At 40.2% G+C, this 5642-nt stretch overlaps 1 long non-coding RNA gene across 2 annotated transcripts; it reads right to left on the bottom strand.

The window, feature by feature from the left end:
• Positions 1-792: 792 nt before the first annotated feature.
• Positions 793-5000, bottom strand: LOC111859244 (uncharacterized). 2 transcript variants are annotated; one of them, XR_011984235.1, is made up of 4 exons: positions 4446-5000; positions 4178-4313; positions 3967-4049; positions 793-3677 (listed from the first exon to the last, which is right to left on the bottom strand). It is a non-coding gene; the product is annotated as an uncharacterized lncRNA (long non-coding RNA). The 2 variants fall into 2 exon arrangements; XR_002841780.2 differs by having other exon boundaries at positions 4178-5000.
• Between the last annotated feature and the right edge of the window lie 642 nt (positions 5001-5642).

Genomic DNA, 5642 nt, shown 5'->3' with positions numbered 1-5642 from the left:
GAGATGATCGGAGAGGCTGCTGCAAAAAAGCTGCTAACCGTCCCACTCTCAAACGACACTGTTAGTCACCGTATCGCGGACATGGCCACAGACATACAGCATCAGTTGCTAGAAAGAATAAAAAGCAGCCCATTTTTCTCTTTGCAACTAGACGAATCTACTGACGTCACAAATGCTGCACTGCTACTGGTTTTTGTTCGCTATCACTGGGACAGTAGTTTGCACGAAGACATACTTTATTTCAATTTTCATTTACAACTTATTTAATTTGAAAAATATTATTTTGAATTTATTTATTTTAGCAACACATTTTATTGTTTTTATTTTATTTATTATTTTTTGTAAGTAAAATTTGTCAAATCTAACTTTTTTGTGTTAATATGCCTGACTTGAGCCTTTATGCAGATTGATTTGTTCCATGAGTAGTTGTGTGTTTGGCATCTTGTTGTATGTGCAGGAAACTAAATTTTTTTCATTTGCACTTTATTTCACTTTTCATTTAAAATTTGTCAAATCTAACTGATTTTTGTGTTAATATGCCTGACTTGAGCCTTTAAATTTGTTCTTGATGCAGATTGATTTGTTCCATGAATTGTTGTATGTGCAGGCTTACATACACATTAATAATAAACTGTTAAACTGCAAGTGGATTTCATTTAGTTATTGAATACAAATCAAACCAAGGGTGAGATCAATAAACCAGTACAGTGCTAATATTTGAATGGGCCCTGGGCCATTTTGTACTGTAAAATTTGGGCCGCGACATCAAAAAGGTTAAGAACCCCTGGTCTAAACAAAGACAGGAAAGCAATACAAGAACCAAATGAAGAGTATAATTAAATACGAGGAAACACAGAGCAATTGCACAAACTTAGAACCAGGTTTACAGCAAGGACCATCTGATAGCAACACATGCATTCATATTCTTTCCAGAACCTATAAACAAAATCAGAACAGACAGGGATTAGTAACAAAATTTTGCTAAGACATTTTTACTTGGCTATAGGAAACAAAACTTAGCAAGCTGTGGCAATGTAATGACTGGTCCTTTTAGGATTATCTAGTATACATTTCAAAATCACTTTGAAGTTTACTGCTGCTACTTCTAAACGATCTATGCATGTGCTCTCCAAGCCAATTATAATAATTTTAATCTGTGCTGTTAAATTCAATCAAAGATAAGTTTGTGAGAAATTTATTTGAAACTCCATTTTTTCTTTTTTCAAATACTGTGCAGCCCTAGTGTGCAATCATGTTTTTTTTTAAGAGCGTGAATGGATGCAAACGTAGCAAAAACAGCACACTAGAAACAAGCTAAACACAACTTGTCCCACACTGAACCCCTCAGCCTGGAAAAAAAAACAACTGAACATTTGTGTAGAAGGAACTGCAATGCTACCAAGCAGACCAATCACAGCTGGTGTGGTCTGTGTTGCCGCAATATGTAGTTACATTTCTCAGAAATTATTAATTGGTTAGTTAGCGCATATTTGGTCAGAAAAAAATGCTAATATAATTAATTTAATTAGTTAACTTGATGAGGCTAATTAGTCAAACATAGTGTTCTAGTGGATGAGTCAACAAATACAAATATACAGTTGTGTTCAAAATAATAGCAGTCCGACATGACTAACCTGATCAATCACGGTTTTTGGTAGAAATTATATTTCTACATGGCAAATAATTTACTACTAGGTGTAGTAGAGTAATGGAAAACCAACAGACCCAACAGTCATGACATGCATGCTGCTGAATATGTGTAACAGAATCATTACTTGAAAGGAGCGTGTTCAAAATAATAGCAGTGTGAAGTTCAATTAGTGAGGTCATTCATTCTGTGAAAAAGTAGGTGCCAATTATGGGCCTTATTTAAGGAAGGAAGGCAGCAAATGTTGTACATGCTGGTTATAGTGCATTTCTCTCTGAAATTCTGAGTAAAATGGGTCATTCCAGACATTGTTCAGAACAGCGTACCTTGATTAAAAAGTTGATTGGAGAGGGGAAAACATATAAAGAAGTGCAGAAAATGATAGGCTGCTCAGCTAAAATGATTACAAATGCTTTAAAATGGCAACCAAAACCTAAAAGACGTGGAAGAAAATGAAAAACTACCATTCGAATGGATCGAAGAATAGCCAAAATGGCAAAGACTCAGCCAATGATCAGCTCCAGGAAGATCAAAGAAGGTCTAAAGTTACCTGTGAGTACTGTTACAATCAGAAGACGCCTATATGAAGCCAAGCTATCTGCAAAAAGCCCCTGCAAAGTCCCATTGCTGAAAAAAAGACACGTGCTGAAGAGGTTACAATTTGCCAAAGAATACATTGACTGGCCTAAAGAGAAACATCACAACATTTTGTGGACTGATGGAAGCAAGATTATTCTTTTTGGGTCTAGTGGCTGCAGACAGTTTGTCAAATGAAACAGTGAAGCATGGTGGCGCAAGCATCATGATTTGGGAATCTTTCTCATACTACGGTGGAGGGCCTATTTATCGCATACCAGGGATCATGGATCAGTTTGAATATCTCAAAATACTTGAAGAGGTCATGTTGCCTTATGCTGAAGAGGAAATGCCCTTGAAATGGGTGTTTCAACAAGAAAACAATCCTGAACACATGAGCAACATCTTGGTTCCAGACCAACAAAATTGATGTTATGGAGTGGCCAGCCCAATCCCGGGACCTTAATCCAATAGAAAACTTGTGGGGTGACATCAAAAATGCTGTTTGAGGCAAAACCAAGAAATGTAGTCCAATCATCGTGGGCTGGAATACCTGTTCACAGGTGCCAGAAGTTGGTCGACCCCATACAACACAAATGTGCAGCATTTATCAGAAACAGTGGTTATACAATTAAATATTAGTTCAATGATTCAAGAGAAAGCAAAATCTTAAAACATTTTTCAGTTCATACAGTGATTCTTTGAGTTTGTAAAGAAGAATGTGGACACTGCTATTTTTTTTGAACAGCCTAATATTCCCTTTCCTTCACTTTCTGTAAAGGAGTAACACAAATGTGATGAATTTTGTTTTGATTTGGAATACAATCATACATGCATTTGCATGTATGGAAATAAAAGTTTTGGAAATAAAAACTATTATAAGGATTTTCAGCTTTATTCACTTTTTTAGACACACTGCTATTATTCTGAACACAACTGTATATCACTAGTAACTGCAAATACGGGAGTAACTTTAGGGGAGGTTTTGAAATGGCTAAGCTGACACCCTTTTACAGACATAATATCATAGCTTTACACCAACACAAACATCACTTAAACATCATTGAGTACTGTATGTGTTCAGACAGACTGGTTGTACAGACTTTGCTCCACATAGCTGTCCTGCGTATTGCCTGAAGGAACATTTGGCACACGTACTATTGGAAATACCACACGGTGAGTAGGAGGAGGAGAAGCTGGGCGAGACCCACATCACACTCATCTGATCTGCCTCACATGCTCCTCGAACGAGGGGACATAAAACCGCCACTGAAGTCTTACACCACACAATGCGATCTGCTAGTTCGGGGGTGGGGGGCTTTGTGGCTAGTGGTTTTGTGTGGGTGGGTGGGTTAAGCGACATGCTACTCCACACATGGAACTGGAACGCCACGTGTGCCGCATGGCGTCACATCTCTCCTGCCACCATGCATGTGGATTTACGATGGACACTCTGTAAGCGGTAAAATAACATGAAAGGGGAATTCAGTTTGGCAAATTAGTGTATGCAAGTACATTTGGCAAATGTACAGTATAATATAATGCAATCACATTTTTAAAATGTTCTGCTACATATATGCCTGTTTCAGAAACTATATGAAATTATTACATTTATTAGTTTTTGGTTTGTTTCTTAAGCTACTTACAGTTGTAAAATTATTCAGTTAAATATGAACATTAAGAATACAGGAAGTTTACTTTGCCTTCAGCTACAGCCATACAAATAAACATAGTTATATTACCGTTTTGTCATTTTTACTCGGTCTTGATTCATTCATTTGATGATTTGTGACTTGAAAAAACTCCATCTGAAATTGTCCTCCAACTAGCAGGGAAACAATTTTTTGGGGATTAGTGGTGGGATTGGCACTCAAGCCACTGTAAAACAACTCACAACTGCTCAATACAAACAAGCAGGGCAGTGGTCAGATCTCTGTAGGTGGGTATACATACTTTTGGTCTGGTCGGTCTGATGGCTACCATACTCAGGGAGTAGCTGTTTCCATAGTGGATCGGCTCCTTATGATGGTGTCTATCTGATCCTGGTTCCAACGCCCTGAGCCGCATCATTGGACTTGGTACTCCAATACTGGTGGTGCGGCAAAGGAGGTCGATCACATCCTCGTGGGCAGACACTGGAGGCTCCTGCAGAACTGCAGAGCCTACAAAAGTGCCCAGTTTGTGAAATTTGACGACAGAAGCAAACTCACTGCAAACTCACAGAATGAACAGGAGAGACATTATAATGATGGCCCCCATTCTCGGGTTCGGGCAGCGGTAGAGCGCACTATAGGGCAGCTTAAAGGCTGCTGGCATGTAGCATGTTGCATAATCTAGCACAAAATCATGGCTTGACGGTATCTGAAGAGCTTAGGCAAGATGAACCTGACCCTGAGCCACCAAATTTTCCACGAAATGGAACAACGTTACAACTTCAGTATCACACAGCGTATCATTTAGATGTTTTAATTCATTGGCAACATCTTACAGCATTCACAATTTCGTTTTGTGACTACAGCACAGCCTCAGTCAGCACACAGCCGGATGGTCGCCCCCCCGGTTTCTGAGGCACAGGAATGTGTGCAGCCAACACCCAAAGGTGTGCTCAGCACAGCAGCACCATCACCGCCTGTATGGCGTCACATTAGAGTCAAAACTCGCACACGTAAATATGCCACTCGCGAGCGCAAAGTCAAAACTCGCACACGTAAATATGCCACTCGCGAGCACAGGGCGAAGAGCTGCGTGCGCGTTCATCATAATATCCTTCGGCCCCTCTCTGCGGGATTTCCGTGCTCGCGTTCTGCCGGGGGGAGGTTTTGACAGTTTGGGGGCGGAGTCATGCCGTCTCTGACAGCGAACGTTATTGGCGGATGGGTACTGGCTTTGTGATTGGCTGCAGACTATATTAATTTTTATCTGTGTGAAATGACGGCTTGATGAAGCCGTGGGAGTTGGAGCCGCGAGCTGGATAGAGGAAGGTACAGAGTGGCTGCTGCTGTTGCTATGGCTGAATCTGAAGGCTTGGTGAATTAGCAGGTAAGTGAATTTGACTTATGTCCTTAGGCCTTGTCCACACGAGTGCGGGTATTTTTCCAAAACTTATTTTGTTATGCATTTTGGGCCTGAAAACGGAGCTTTTCCAAAACTCTATCTAGATTTGGTCAGCACTGATTGTTCTGTGAAAGCACAGTGGGAGTGTTCATCAAGCCGTGGACCTGCAGTGTCATTCCTGCATGGGTGCGTTTCCCAAAAGCAACCCATTAGCAACTTGCATACCTGGAACCATTCACTTGTACGGTTAAAATTATGTAAGTTGCTAACATAGTTACTTTTGGGAAACGGACCACCTTTTGATTTCTGTGCACGGAAGAAAGTGAGGTCGTTATGCTTTCATGGAGAAAATGTAGCTTGAGTT

Source organism: Paramormyrops kingsleyae, chromosome 19 (assembly GCF_048594095.1).
Source record: "Paramormyrops kingsleyae isolate MSU_618 chromosome 19, PKINGS_0.4, whole genome shotgun sequence".
NCBI lineage: Eukaryota > Metazoa > Chordata > Actinopteri > Osteoglossiformes > Mormyridae > Paramormyrops > Paramormyrops kingsleyae.
Note: the sequence above shows the minus strand (reverse complement) of the source record. Positions and strands in the feature narration are given on the sequence as shown.